The sequence below is a fragment of the Gavia stellata genome, chromosome 5, assembly GCF_030936135.1.
Source record: "Gavia stellata isolate bGavSte3 chromosome 5, bGavSte3.hap2, whole genome shotgun sequence".
In the NCBI taxonomy this organism is placed as follows: Eukaryota; Metazoa; Chordata; class Aves; order Gaviiformes; family Gaviidae; genus Gavia; species Gavia stellata.
This window is the reverse complement of record NC_082598.1, coordinates 54,959,816-54,975,581: the sequence shown is the minus strand read 5'-3', so window position 1 is coordinate 54,975,581 and position 15,766 is coordinate 54,959,816. Positions and strand designations below refer to the sequence as shown.

General features: G+C 39.8%; 1 protein-coding gene across 1 annotated transcript in view; it reads left to right on the top strand.

Moving 5' to 3' along the window:
- TSPAN5 (tetraspanin 5) overlaps nt 1-15,766 on the top strand; it is an 84,015-nt gene that overhangs the window by 8,792 nt on the left and 59,457 nt on the right. The gene's annotated exons all lie outside the window — the stretch shown is intronic.

Here is a 15,766-nt window from a genome sequence, read left to right as displayed (position 1 = left end):
GTGGGTAAAAGATAGCATTTTGTAGAAGTTGTCTTCCTGACTGCCAGCTTATGTGGATGTATGTCTAAAGGAGTAAGTGTGAATTCAGTCAGTCCAACAATAATTAAATATATAATTAAAATAATTTAAAAAGAGGAAAAATTTTTAAAATTAGAAGCCCTGTTTTCCAAGGAGTTATGTAATTCATTTCTAGATGAAAATTCAGCTGCGTGACTTATGTGAAGGCTATTAAAAAAAATATAAAATATGTATGCTTGCCGTTAATAAATAACTAAGACCTAGTTTTTAATCCATATTGCTTGATATCACAAACATCCTCTTGTTTCTTTCCCTTTCTGTGGGCATCCAGGGGGATGTGAAGTCTTACTGCTTTCCTAATGGTCTAACTCAAATTTTCTTTCCCCTCCGAATGACTGGGAGGACCTGTTTCCATAGCAGGGCCACTTCCTGCCTTGGTTACAGCAGTGGTTTCATGACTGGTTTTGGTGGGCTGCCTTGCAAATTCTGGTGTCAAAATGAGAGCAGGGGGCTGCAGATGGCTGAGGCTGGCACAAGGCTGCAGAACCAAATGTGTTATTACAGCTTCAGTGGACTGACAGCAGTCAGTTACCAGATCTGACTGAGAGCTCTTCTCATCTGGGTCAATTTCTATTGACTTGCTTGTTTGGCTGCAAGAATGAAGTGTGGGAAGATGGTAGGACTGTCTCCTCCTTTCCCTCTGTAGATCGACTTAGTGATTGTACAAGCACAGCCTGTTTCAACTCTAGGTAAAGTGGTTTTGGACTGTGGCGTATGCAGAGGCACCAGGCATGATGCTGTATTAATAATTAGCTCAGTCCGGTGAGGACTATTATGCAGACATATGTGCTGCTTGGAATGCTCCTCCGGTGCACTTTGATCTTCCTTATTTTAGTAAGATTTATGGTTGTTTTCTCCTAATTGCTTAGTGATGTTGGAGAAAGAAAGAGCAGTGCTAGTCTACCAAGTTTATTGTAATGTGAACTTAAGTTCAAATTAAGTTTAAGTGGATAGCTCCATCATCTACCTCTCTGGTTTCTTTTCCTTCCCATAAATGTTACTCCAAACACTATGCTACTCCCTGTAATAAGGTGCTTCATTGGAGTGGCCTACTGGAAAGGGTGGCAGATGATCTCTGAAGAGAGTTTGTCATGATTATCCATTCCCAAGTAGCATCCTTTTCGATGGCTTTGTTGCAAACAAAAGGTTAGTATGTATTTAATGTTGGAAATACATTTATATATTTTTTATATATATGCATACATAGTTATATATATGTATATAGAATAATGCTGTATTTAAAAAAAAAAAATAAAAATTCCTGACTTGCTAGAGCAGAAGTTCACTGACTTATGTGCCTAAAAGCAGGACTTGAAGGGACTAGAAACCCATCTAACTCCTCTTCCATGCAAAGAAGGCCTTTTTGTCCTCATCTTCCTCTGGCTATGTTCTGCTGCTGCTGGGAGCTCTGGCCTGGTCACCAGTAGTGTTCCCGCTTCAGCTATGCGGGGCTGTGTGTGGTTTCAAAAATGCTGCTTCCTTTATATGTAAGCAGTCACCTTCCTCTTACAAGATGTCCTGTTATTTTGAAGATAGGCAAAACCACTGCCTGGGTAGTCTAAAGGTTTGTAGCGGCGTCTGAATCAATGTTTTATTCTGCGGGATCTTTTCCATGCAAGTAACTAGTGTGTTTGACTCGGGAACACAAGCCAATTACATTTTTACATGGTTTACATCGTTGCTGGGCTCTGCTCTTCTTCATTTTTCCTAAACCACTCATACCTGTGGGAGAGGAATTAGCTCCTAGGCAGATAATAGCTTTGCATGTTAAAGAAAACCAATACCAGTCTTGACAAGACTGATACTGAGGGGTTCTTGCCACTGTAGCAGGTGAATGAGTTGCGGCTCCCATCTGGCCATTTTTGTTTTCTGTTGGAGGTACTCTCCTATGCCCCATAGATTCATGACCCTATCAGCTGTTCTGCAGAGCTGCTAACCTGTGACAGAGGCAAAAGGACAGCTGCAGGCAACAGTAGCTTTTGCTTTCAACTTTCCCCAATCTAGAACTTCCTGCGTGGGTGGGATTTCCAGTGAACTCACTATCATCCCGTATTTCATATATTATTTTAAATGTCATGCCTAATAAATGACAGCGATGATATACTCAACTCCACTGCTACTTGCGGTTTTCTTGTCAACAGCAGCTGATTACTGCCTGCATAAGTTACCATGCCTCTTGTAAATACCTGATTCTTGTTGGTTTTGCCCTCCTTTCAGTTTGTGCTCTACTCCAGCTTGCAGAGGCTGTTCTCTCTTGTTCCATTCTCCAAGGTAGCCCTTTTTGTGTCTCGCTGTGTGTCTGTGCCTCTTCTTACTCCTGTCACCTGGAATTGAAAGCTCGGCTGGGTTGTGTGCTCTTAGTCCCTGCATGGTCACTGCTGTGCTCTGACAGGGCTTTCTACAGGGGCAGTTTGCTGGCTGTGTTACTGGAGTCCAGCCACCAGTCCACAAGCAAGTGGGAAGAAGTAAAAAAAGCAACACTGGCTTTTTTGGTACCATTTTATAAGGCACTTGCTCCTACTTGACAAACAACTTTTTTTCCATAAACATGTGCCTTTTTTAGTGTAACACGTAAGCATCTCCTTTTGAAACAGCAAGCCTCAGTGTTGGTGCAAGACCTCCCAAACAGCACCTGCAGAGATAATCCTTCTTTAGTTGATGTGCCAAACTGTAAGGCTGGTGAATATCAAAACTGTACACACAACTCTGGCTCTGATGTAAAGAATTTCACACTTTAGCTTCTTAAACAATTGCTGCAGGACTGAGCCTTGTAGAATCAGGTGAGGTGGAATGGATGGGGCTATGGTAGACACTGGCATGGTCAGCAAAGATTTGAGGCATGTGCTGTGTCTCCTGTTTGAACCACATGGAAGCCTTGTTGCTTTTGATGCGCAGGGTCTCAGTGATGTTACTTGAGGCTGGAGTACAGCACTGAAGTTAAAAGGCTGGTGGTCATTGCTGCTGCTATACTAATTAGAAGCACACTGTAAAGTTCTAAGTATTTTAAGTTGAGAGTTGGTGGGACTCCTTTTCTGTGTCTTTGGAGACCTATCAGAACTTCAGTGAGTACTGCTATTTGTTTAAATCTCCTTAGTGTACTAGGGTCGGATTTTCATTTACTCTAAAAGGCTATGTTGTTCCAATCTGCCACTATGATGTGTCCTTGAAATGACTGCAGATGACATTTATAGAGCAAGGTGGAAGAATTTTGGTGTAGCTGTGTTGTCAAAAGTGTTCGTGTGAGCAGGATTAGACTCCTAGCTTGAGGAGCTTTAAGGCCTTTGTAAGTTGGAAGGATGGACTTTGTCTGCATTGTGGGGTGGGATTGGACTTCTGTATAAATGGTGGAGAGAAGAGAAATCTGGAACTTTTCCCAGAAAGAGGAGGAATGGAATACACCACTTGTTCATAAAGCAAAAGATATTTAACTTTGAGAAAGTGATCTTCTAAAAGTGAGAAGATAGTCAAATTTTGTCTGAATAAAACCTGCCTTGTTTTCTATTCCATCTCCATGTTGCCTTCTGGGTAGATATTTTTCTGCAGTTATTGTTATCAAAGTGCCACTTTGGGAGCTCTCTTGTCATTATTTCACTCTGTTTTGTTAATAGAACTTTACTCTAGTTTAAAAACTCTCTAGCTTGAAAGAAACAAACACAAAAAGGCAAACCAAAACAAACATGTACATAAAGAGGTTTCAGAATTCACAGAAAACAAACTGTGGATCAATTATTAAGTGCCTTCCCTCTCCCTCATCCACTTCCTGATGTAGTATTAATTTTGAATGAGCCCCCTGCATAGCTTGCCTTCATCCACTTAGGGTATAGAGCACAAAGGCTTTAGCACTGGAAATGCTTGGGCCCTTGTTACAGGCCTCTGCGTGAGAGCAGCTCCTGTTGACTTCAGTGGGAATCCCTCAGTGGCAACTGCATAATTCGTTTTCAAGCAATGTCGTCTTTAAAAAAAAAAAAAGGGTGTGTGTGTGTGAAGCCCAAAGAGGTCCCCCAAACAAAACAGTGAAAAGACTTTCAAAAGAGCTAGAGCAATTAATTCAGTTGCCTGAGTAGCTAAGAGATGACAAAAAGGGTGATACACTAGTCTAACCAAAAAACTCTGGCAAAGAACAGCGGAGCCTATCAGGCAGCCTTTCTGCTAGTTTGTGTCTCGGAGTAAGCATCCTGTCTGACCATTTTGATCCTTTAAATGAAAACTTCCTCTCGGTAATAGGAGCTATATGTGAATTTAATGCTTGTAGCATTGAGAGAATTTAGCTGTTGAAGCACACGGAGTTCATCCACAGCGGACAATTATGACTCTGTTCTCTCTAGTTGTAGAGTAGTGGTGTGATTGTACGAAATAGCTTTACATGTGCTGAAATATCACTTAACAGTGGTTTCTGCAGGCTATGTGCCTTGCCACCGGTCTGGGCAGCAGGCTGGTCACCGCTGTCATTTTTTATAAGTAGCGATGCACAATACTGTATTGAGTAGTGAGTCCTGCTTTTGCCAGGCACGTACATAACAGCAGCAACTTAATGATAAGTCTATGTCCAATGGAGCTACTCATGCTCATCTGTTAAGTACCACTACTTATGTGGTCTACCATTAGCCACATAAGAAATCACCACATTTTATTAATGGCTTCTGAACTTTAACAACATCTTAGGCTAAAGATAATGGCTTCTGCATGAAGTACATTCCATTACTGCTAATGGTGTTTTATCGAGTAAGCTAGTGTGGCAGATAAAAGAATTTCTGTAAACAAAGCATAAAAGAAGCAATGTATATCAATCAAGCCTGAAAATCAGTTTATAGCTGAATGGAAACTGAACATCTTGGACTAGTTTTGTTTATGCTTTGGTGATTGATAGAGAAAAGGTAGAAACAGTCTGTCTAAATGCAGAACTTGATGAACATTGCATTTTCTACTGTTAGATTGTTTCAGCAGTTTGTGGTAATGCAATATGAGTTGATAGTTATAGTCTGTGCTAATACCAATGGTTTCAATACTATTAAGAGTAAACAGCAAAAACGACCTTTCCTTTTGCATTTAAGGGAGTCTTTAAAGAAATGTAAAACTGATTCTTACTGTTGGCTTTAAAAAAAAAAAAAGGCCAGATTAACACTTCCTGCTTTTAGACTCATCTTACCACCAAGGGAGTCGAAGAACTTTGAGCTATTGCACTGAATCCTTAATCTGCTAGCTTGTCATGTACCTTCAAATGCAAAATTGCTTCATGGTTTTGGAGATGTGCTGAGCCTAGCCTTTTGACTAGATTTAGTGCAAGGGAGTTTCCTAAGGGAAAGAATCCAGCTCTTTTTTCTCTAGTGTGTGAAGAAACAATACATCGATGCACCTACAACTCTATTAAACAACTTGAAGATAAGCTTTCATGATAAGAAGTTGAAAAAAATGTGGTTTTGAAGATTGTATAGTCTTGATTTCTGTTAACTTTGTGTTGACAACTTTTAAATAGCTAGAACACTTTTTTAAAATATTAATGGGTTGTGTTCTGTATGGTGTGAAAGATGTGATAAAAAGGCATCTTTTTTAATATTCTTTAATTTCCGGCTGGGGTCCCATGCAATTCAAAGGTAGTTTGGAGGTTTGATGGTTTTGTCTAAGAGGGCATTTCAAGATGGTACCTTTGCCAGCAAAACCAGCTTAAAACAGTTTGTGTGCCAGTGTACAGCATAAGATACGGCTTCATAAACAAGCTGAGGGGCTGGTGGAGAGTGACATGGGAGGAAAACAGTGCCACTCAGTTGAGGATGTGACCGGAGGAACTCAGTAGACCATTTTGCTACTAAAACATCTAACTGGTTTAACTGCCTTGACTTACAGCTGTGTGTTTTGGTTTTGTTTTTTTTGTCAGTGCTGTCCATGTCAAACACCAACCCTGCAACTAATATTTGGCATAATTAGTTATTCCTATGGACGGACCAAATCTGAAAAAACCACTGTAGACTGAACGATGTATTGTCCCATGGAAATATTTCATCTTGATTAGTTCTTAAGTCTGTGGATGTGTTGTTGTTTCCCTGTTGTTTTCAAGGCCTAATACCTTTGGTCAATCCCAGGCTTAGCTAGGAAAGTCGTGAAAGGTATGTTGAAATCTGCAGAGCTACAGTGACTACAGAAGTTATGGAAACTAAACCATTAATACAGATAAAGATGTCTGGTATGACCAGATAAGAGTTTGCCTGGAATGGTATTTCTACTGTACTTTACTGAAGGATGGTACAGGCATGCTCTTTCTCCCTTGCACTTTGGGGTGAATGTGTAAGTGTCTAATGAAAATTATTTCTGACTTAATCTGAAATAATGCCAGCAATTTGGACTTCATGGTCTCTGTAAACTGTTATGAAATTTCAGAATGAGTTCTCAGTGTTCAGAATGAGAATAAGGTGAGGTTATGAAACTGTTGTTTGTGAAATGTTCATAACAAACTATAATCATCGGTAAAGAAACTGGGGGCAAAAGGAGTAATACTTTAAGTTTCAAAGTGAGTATTGGAAGTAATTTTGTGAGCTTTATTAAAGGTGGTTCTGAAATTTTCAAGAAATTATGTTACTTTAATAAGAATATGTAGAAGAATTAAAACATTTGAATTCAGATATAGTTACAGTCATAAATCAATGTTTTGCCTTTAATAAGGGGCATTTTGCATTTAAAATAAAAGGGAGCATTCTTGGATCTGGATACCATGCAAGAATGAAAACTTGCCCAGGGCTGGACAGAAAGTTACTGTGAAGCTTTTATGGGTGATGTGCTGTGAGGTGTTCTAGTTGAGCTCCCCTTCTTCTCTCCCTGACAATCTAACATTACATTTGGGTTGAAGCATTTCCTGATATAGAAACGAACTAAAACAAGGCGGCACTGTCAAGGCAGTCCTCAAAGAACCTTTTTAGAAATGCAACAAAGAGAACATACCAGTTATCATACTGAATCAGACAAAAGGTCTGTTTAAGGTAAATATCCTTAGAACAGTGGCCAGTGGTAGACAGCTGGTGAAAAGGGTAAGAACAAGGCAGGTAGATAGTGATCATTCTTAGGGAATATGCTCTGAATCCTCAGCCTTTCAGTGCCAGAATTAGGATCTTCGTACTTAGTATCCCTAGCTGGATTTTTCTTTGTGAATTTGCCTGGTTGGTCCTTGAATCTCTAACTTTCTGAAGCACGTGACATCCAGTTGCTAGTTAGTACCTTTTCCCTATTAGTTTTGGCTTACTTTTGGGAGAGGTGGAGTTCCAACAGATATGTAATAAAGCATTCTGCAGCCTGGAGTCAATTAACTTTCATTGTGGTTTCACAGAAGTTAAGCAGATGAACATGAAAATCCTGCATCTGAAGAATGTAGTTTGAAACACCTTTTCTCTGCTTCCTGCCATACTCTGCCTCTGACTTTTCCACACAATACTATTAAGAAACAAATTTTGGATACCTTCTTTTTCAGTAGTTCAGATGGTTGAATTACAAACGTTGGAGGCATGTAAAGTCAAGGAAGTAAGTGTACCAGTCCAAGGCAACTACAGCTGGATGTCACAGACAAAAAGGCTTGCTGCTGGGAAGAGAAGCTGTAAGATTCCAGATGGTTACCTAGCTGGATCTTTACACAGCTCCTCCAGTTACAATGAATTAACCATTTTCAGACCAGGCCATATTTGCAGCAAGGTATGTAGTTAGCAGTTTTTGTGTAGGATTGCAACTGCCTGCAGTTCTGTCCTGTTTCATCCTCTCTTCCCCTTGCCTCTCAAAAGGAAGAAACAAGCAAGCCTACACCCCCAGAACTCTTATTTAATTCTGCCATTGGCTACGGTGGATCCTAATTCAGTAATAAAATGGTATATGAGGGATGAGAATTCTGTGACGGGCAGGTGAATCTGAAGGGTGTTCTCCGGCAGGCACCAGACTATTCCTTCCTTTGATTACTGTTTTGGACGACTCTATCAGTTAGCTTTAACATAAAAGCTCAAATGTAGCACTGATCCATAATTTTGGAAGGAAAGGTGGAAAGTTCCTTGCTCATCTGGGCCCTGAGAGGGTCCATAAGCAAATCTGTAGCTTTTGGGGAGTGCTGCCTAGGCTGTCTCTGAAGCAGAGACCAATGTTGTGCTAAGAGCATGATCTTCAGGGGTTGCATAAGGTAGGTCAGTGGCCAGACAATACAGGGGAGTTGTCAGTGCTGTATGAGCATGACATCCCTAAGTCCCTAAGGTTGTATTGTAGCCCAAGCAAATTCTTTAGTCAAGACAAATTTTTAGAAGTCATCTTATGTTATACCACGGCGTTTGACATCTGATAAATAAAATGTGAGACTTTTCTTGTTTACTTGCATAATAGTCATGGGAAGGGAGGAAGAACATAAGTAGTATGGATGACTAGTACTGTTTACTGGCTGACAAAGAGAAGACGAGATAGGCAAGACAGCAACATAACCTGATGGTATGATTCTGGCCAAAAAGTATAAAATTCTTTAAAGCTAGCTGACTTTGCAGAGGCAGAAGGTACATGTCAGATTTAAGCTAGTTTACTAGGCTTGGGGAAACAAAATAAATAAGCTTACAGAGTTCTAAGACATTTTGTTTTACTAAGAAATAATAAACGAGTGCTGCTGAATGCCTTTGTAAGTCCTTGTTCCCAGGGCCATGATCTGATTCCATTGGGAACTGGATTTCCAGGTAAACAACTTTTTAGTTGAAATTCCTGTTGCTATAGAAAATCTTCAAAAAAAAAAGTATAGTCCTGAGAAAACAGTTTGGTAGCTGTTCATCCTGAAATCTGTTTTATTTGCTGCATTGGGATCTATTTTAGAAGTACTTCAATGAAAACTTGGACAATGGCACAAAACACTTTAAGGTTTAGCATTTAAGCGCATGTGATTTTGTTTGGTTGATAGTTTTGGTTTTCTTAAGTTTTTGGGTGTGTGGTTTTGTGGGGTTTTTTGGGAGGGGTATTTTTGTTTTGTTGTTTTTTTATATATAAAAAAAGTTAAGTAATTTGATTAATGCATGTTTTCTTGGCAGCAGCAAAGAGTTGTTCCCTCTCTGCCCCCCTTGGTGCTTGCTGTTTAACTGTATTCTGCGTCGTGCCCCAATCTTCGATATGATAGCTTCTACTGAACGAGAAACAAACCTGTCCTGCAAACTGGACTAGGTATAATCCCAAAGGTGTAATTGCTAGAAAATGTGCTTCCTACTAGCATTAATAAAATCCAATGTGAGCACTATACGTTAGGAAGTTCATTTTTTATATGTATACAGGTATGTTTTTGTGTGTATTTTTTTTCCCCGGTTCTGTTTTTCCACTTCTGCTCCGTACCAATACCGCTGAGGCACATTGAAGAGGACAGCTTTTCCTCTTGTCAGCCAGAGTCTGTTTTTGCAGTCAGGGGTCCATGCTGGGGAAATCTTTTCCTGCTATCTTTCTTCTCTCTGCAGGGTAGCAGGCATAAGGACTGCCCTCCTGTCTGCTCTGCTGACAGCCATGCGTTCTCTGCTCTCGCTGCAGCAGCTGCTGCTCCTCAGCCTGACTGAGAGAGCATAAATTAAAATACAAAGGTCTCCTGTGGCCACTCTTGGCTGACACTGCAATGGCAGATCAGACCTTCCTACATCATCTTCACTTGACTTTCTTCTTTTTCTCAAGAATTTCCTCTGCATTTGTATCAGTCAGTCTTTTACCACTGGGCTGAATAGGAACAGCAATCCAGTCACTCCAAATGTTTTATGTTCTTGAGTGACTGGAGCAGTTTGTGGAGAAAAGAATTAGCAATGTGGGTTTCATCAGAAGCTCAAGTCTTTTTCCTTTTTATACTGCCTGGAGAAGAGGGACTCTTTTTGTGCTTTTTATGGCTGCTGAAGATACAGGGCTAATCCCTGTTCTCGTCTCCCCATGAAGGCAGGCAAGAGTGTTAGAAACAGCAGAACCATTGTGTTGCCATTGTGTGTGTGACTGAGGGCACAGCAGTGAGTGGACTGTTTTCTCCGATAGGTTTTTATTTTCTTGAAGCCTGGTGTCTTACAATATTCATATGGGGGTCTTTAACTCCCAGAGGGCGGAGAGCGAGCTACTTGGTGGTGGGATGGAATGCCACAAAATTGGTTATGTAGATTTCCTGACCCAACTGTGTTTGTGATTTTTTTGGGGGGTTTGTTTTGTTTTTACCCCGTGTGTCTCTGACATAGCAGATGTTCTTTGGCTCAATATGCTTATATGTGAGGCCACTTCCTTGTAGGTGATACGTGGTGATGATGATGATTACTATTATTAATCTTTTTATTAAAGTAACTATACCCACCTCTTCTCTGTTTTTTTCCTGCTCTAGGCCCCACAGGCTAGTTTGGCTTATATTGGGCACCAGCATTTGGCTCATGCCAATGGTGTTGAATGTTCTTCTGTAAGGACAACAACTCACATTTTTGCTAGTCTTCTTATCTATCTGACCTATTTCAGCCAGAGCTTGAATTCCAGCATCTTTGTGGCAAAAAATTAAACTGACTAATATTTTGTTTGAGTGTTTGTTGTTTTTTTAACCTTCCTTGAAATGTCTTTTTTTTTTTTTCCTTTCTTTTTCTTCCCCCATGGAATGGAAAAATCCTTGTTAAACTTGTTGTGTTGTAGCTCCTGTCATGATGGATTTCCCTTCAGGACATTGTCAGAATTGGAAGGCAGGCCTAAGAAAAAGCATTTCTGTCAAGGGTTCATCTTTAGTCCCTGAAAATCATGTAAGACATGAGAAACTGTTCCTTTGTATTTCCATTTATGTACGTGTCAGCTAGTCCTCAAGGCAGGGTTAGTCTGGTCCTCTGCTTATCTGATCCACTGCTCTCTAGATTATGCATATGGAGGCTGTCCATGATTTGTGTAACGACTCAATGGTTTCTCTTTAATGTAGATATGTTTTGGCTTCAAATACAAGCCTCCACAGCAATGTAACCATCTTTCTGAATTAATCAGATTGCCTCTTGGAAAACAGTTTAAAAAACATAATTTGAGTGTAAATGTATTGATACCTTCGTATGTGAATTTCACATCCTCTTAATTTTCAGGAGAGCATGTTAAGCCATGAAGGCTTTTTCAGCCGTTTCATTTTCTTTCTTGAAAACTGAAGTCTTTTCAAGTTGAGTGGACTTGCCCCCCTCCCCCAATCCTCTTTTGGCATGTAATTGTGAGCTTTAAGTTCTGACTGGGCCATTTGGGGCATTTAATAAAAGCATTGGTCTGATTAGCTGCATCTTCTGAGTGGGTTCTCAAGGGAAGAGTCTCAACATTTTTCCAGAGCTCTTTCTTTAATGAAGCTAAGTGTGGCCATGAAATTATTTTTTCTTTTTGTAAAGAGTTATTTAGGCCTTAGCTGGACAAGGATAGACTCCAAGCACTTGGAGAGTCTTACTTGAAATCAGTGGCACTGCCTTTGTGTACTGTGGAAAAAGGGTTTGCAAATTAGCAAAGGCTTAGTTTAGAGGAAAGAGAATTTGATAAAACTTTCAAAAGTAGTGTAAGCTGTGGCCATTGTCAAAAGTGGCTTCAGAGTGATGGAGTCTGATAAGAATTTCTCATTGCTAATACAGCATGCTGAAGTCCATGTTGAATGTTAATCAGAGGTTTCTAGATCATATAAGTGCTCTTTGAAAACTTGCCCTGTTTTTAAATTTTTGCTTAAAAGTATCACAGTTAATTATGGAAATTGTATAAGCATATATTAATGTTTGGAAATAATCATGGGACCAACCATAGAATTGCTGTTCGGTCTACCAATTGGACTTAACAAGAAAAAAATGCCATTACTACCTTTGTAATCAGATTTATTTTAATGTCTTTGAATGAAATAGCTCTGGAATCAACTGCTGAGTGCTTTAACTGCTTCCTTGCTGCTTAATGAAACAGGGGCCTTGCCAGACTGCCTGCTAAAGGGGTAGCTGCTTCCTGGGGCTTGTTTTTTTTCCTCCTGTGTATTAGGTATCTAGAACATCTTCAGTAATGCCTAATGCAGTTGCATACAGTAATGAGATGCAAGAGGAGCAGGGTTAATGTCCCCATATCTTTAATCACAGTTTTCATGTGTGGCACTTATAATGGTGCACAGACAGGATCAAAAGGTCCCCTTCTTTAAACTTGACACTCAGGTGAACATTCTTCCAAGACCAGTGGGGAAAAATGTTCCCCCCCCCGCCTTGGGTGTACTGTATTACTAATATATATATATATATATATATATATATATATATATATATATATATATATATAAAAAGCCCACTGTGGAAAAAAAAGTTCTTTTGCAGTACCTTCTTTAGCCTATAACTTTTAAGGAATGAATTATTCTTACAGCAGGTTTCACTTATTATGGTAATTCAAATTTATATTCAATAACTATTGGTCAGAATAGAATTAGCCTGCTGTTAGGTTAGGTGAGGAGGACTATAATGAGGCTGGTCAATCCTTGCCCACAGGGAGAGTGGGAGGATTCACTAAAGGGAACTGAATGGTGTTCAGGATCAAGCTGTTACTGTGTTTCTTTGTCTAATTCCCCAAATCTGGAAGCAATGAACAAATGCCAGTGATAATTCATATAACTCTCCTGAATGATACACAGGCTATTCCATTTTGTCATACTTAATAATATTCTGCGTTATGAAAACCTAAAACCAAAACATGCCTAAGCTTAGAACCTCTTTATTCACAGTTGTGTTACATTAAAATGTCTTGATTTGTAGAATTGAATTTATAGTTTTGGAGAGAGGGAAGTAGTAGGACAGGGACTTGCTCATGCTGCTCCTTTTATCATGCTGATTAGGCGACTGAAAGCTACCTTGGTGGTGGGGCAAGAGGGCAACAACTGTTACATGAAAGCAAACACACACATGGTAAAAAATGTATGTGTTTTTTTTTCTTCAGTAAACTTAATGCTATTAGCAGGTGCCAGATGAATAGTCCTGTAAGCTGGCATCCTGTATTTCCGTGTCACATACAGCAGGATGACTGTGAAAGCAAGTGTCTGTGCAGCAACCTTACTGAGGAACAGTAGCAGGGTACTTCTGTAGCTGTTGGTAGCTCTTCCCTGGTACTGGTACAAACCATAGCGGGTCTGTGATGTGAACTTCCTAACTAGTGCTTGGATTGAGTAAGTTGATCTTTCTTTGTTAGCTGCTCTTCTGGAAAGTTGCTGTTGTAACTGTGTGTTGACTCTTCTTCTTTTTTTTTTTTTTTCCTTTTAAACAGCAAACCTTCTCCATGGAGAGAATAAGACTTATTCTGTGCACTGATTTGCTGTTTGTGGTGATGTGAAGAATATCAATTTCTGCTTAATTCTGATCAGCCCAAGACTATTTTGGTAGAAAGAGTCCAGGGTGTGGCGAGATAACCAAAAAGGTTGCTGAGGATTCGTAAATTTAATTGCAGCAGTTGTACCATTCCTGTCAGCTGGTGGTGCTCACTTCTTTTTTGGTTCTGATACTGTATCATCCTTGAATGCATTTTTGTGAGCTGCTGCTGCTTCTTGACTTTCTTGTGGGTTCAGAAGATTGGCTTTTATGTAAAGCTCCTCCCTGTCTTTCCCTGACTGATTAAATAAATAACGTTTCCCTGAACTTTTGGCATGCCTTTTTTTGCCTTATCCTTTAAAGGTGAGGAAGAGGACTGAGCAGCATATCTGCATCCTCTTCCTATTTAATACCATAACTAACAAAAGAGATGCCAAGAGTTCATGAGGGCACCTTTGATGTTTGTGCTAGTCTCTTCTGCAGGCTAGAAAATCAGCAAACAGGAACAGTACCTGAAGTACTTGGTAGACTGTAATTGCCTACTGTCACACAGTGATTTGCGAAGACTGTATAAGCAATATAAATAGCATTGGTGTTTTTATTTTCTTTCAGGCAATATTTTTTTCACCCTCAGTTATAACCATTTTGTTACAGCTCCTTGTCTAGTATGAGCTGAAGAGACTCTTTTTAGCAGTAGCTCAGTGTCGGGGAGGGAGTGCATAGCTACAGTGTAGAATTTATTATTCTGTGAACTGATATGGGTATGATTCAGCTGACAGTTTTTAAGCTTGCTGGCATGGCCCTTTCACAACATAAGATGCTTTGTTCATTTAATACTGTGCTAGGTGACTGCCATGCTTTCAAACAGGCTGATCACGAGATTTTGAATTTTGTGACGCTTGGTTTGGGTTGACTGCACTAGCCTTTGTTTCCTGTGTGGGTACTAGTGCAGGTGCTGTAATAATATAAATAATTGTGCTTCTCCTTCTGACCAAACATATTCTTGAAATGCCATTGCAAGTGTAATAATGAAGAGCAAGTTACTAACAATATTCTGTTGTGCTTGTGCAGCTTGGTTTTCTCTCTGAAATAAGAATTCACTGGAAGCGCGTGGGAATTGGAGGGCTTTTTAAGAAATAATGGGGCATGCAACTGTTGGGTTTTGGGTTTTTTGGGGGGTTGTTTTTTATGTTTGTTTTTGTTGTCAGACTGACCTGCTCACCCTTCCCTGGACCATCTCCATTTTTTCATGGGAGCTTGGGAAACAACTGCTGATATATTAGCTTCAGGACATTAAAAAGTATTGTTCAAAAGGGTAGTTTGCTCTGTTCTGTTTCCTCTACTTCCTACTGCAGTGAGGCTTGGCCTGGTCTGTGTGTTAAGAAGCCAACTACTCTAAGACTGCAGCTCTCTTATGCGCTATAGACAAGCACAGTGGAAACTTGCCTAGAATTTGGTAAGGTTTTGGACTGGAATAATAGGCTTTGGTTTGGTGTGACTTGCTGTTGGCTATGCTTTGCTCAGAATTTGGTAGGCTATGCAGAGAGCTGGCTAGTTAGAATACACTTGCATTAAGAATATTTTTTTTGGCATTAAAACAACATGTATTTTCATGCTGGAAGTAAAGCCCTTCCTTGCTGATCTTGCATTTGTTCCTAAAAAGCAGTGTAACTCAGAGGTGCCTGTGGAAAAATAAAGATCATTAGTTTTGAGCAGTTACTGAAAAACTAATCCTGTACTCCAGAATATAATGAGTTGTGGATTCTTTGCTCCATTGAGTGAAATACGACTGGTGTGACCTAGTTTATTTGCATATTTAACATACTGGATACTTTTTGTCTTTTTTTGCGTGTTTCCTAGGAAACAAATGCCCTGGTATAGTAGAGAACAGCTATTGTATGGAGACTGCTGCCTGTCTGAAGCATTGTTCTTTTGTAGGTGGAAGGCTTTAAAGGGGAAAGAGCTGGAGTTTTTGCAAACATCTTTATTAACCAAAATAGCACAAGGGTGTGTTTCACACTGCTGTGCAACTCCTCAATGTATTTACATTTTCTTCAGTAGGATTATCTGTGTTGTAACGGCTTACCTAGTAAAACTAGTATATATGCTCCTATTCAAGGCATACTAAGAGAAACTGAATGAGTAACTAATGATTGGTTCTGTCATCCTTGCTGAGCACCATGCAGATGCATATTTCTGAAAGTGTTTTATTTTGAATTATGTGGAATGGAAACAATAATGCAGATTGGAGGGTTAGAGTGAACTGCAGGAAATGGTATTTATGTTAGTGGAGTAGGTCAAGAGAGGGGTGTGAAACCTGTTTTAAATGTAAAAATTATCTTCAATTTGTCATGCTGCTGTGGGTTGGTGTTTTGGTGGTGTGTTTTTTTGGGGGTTTTTGGTGGTTTTTTTTGCATGTTAGCCCAATG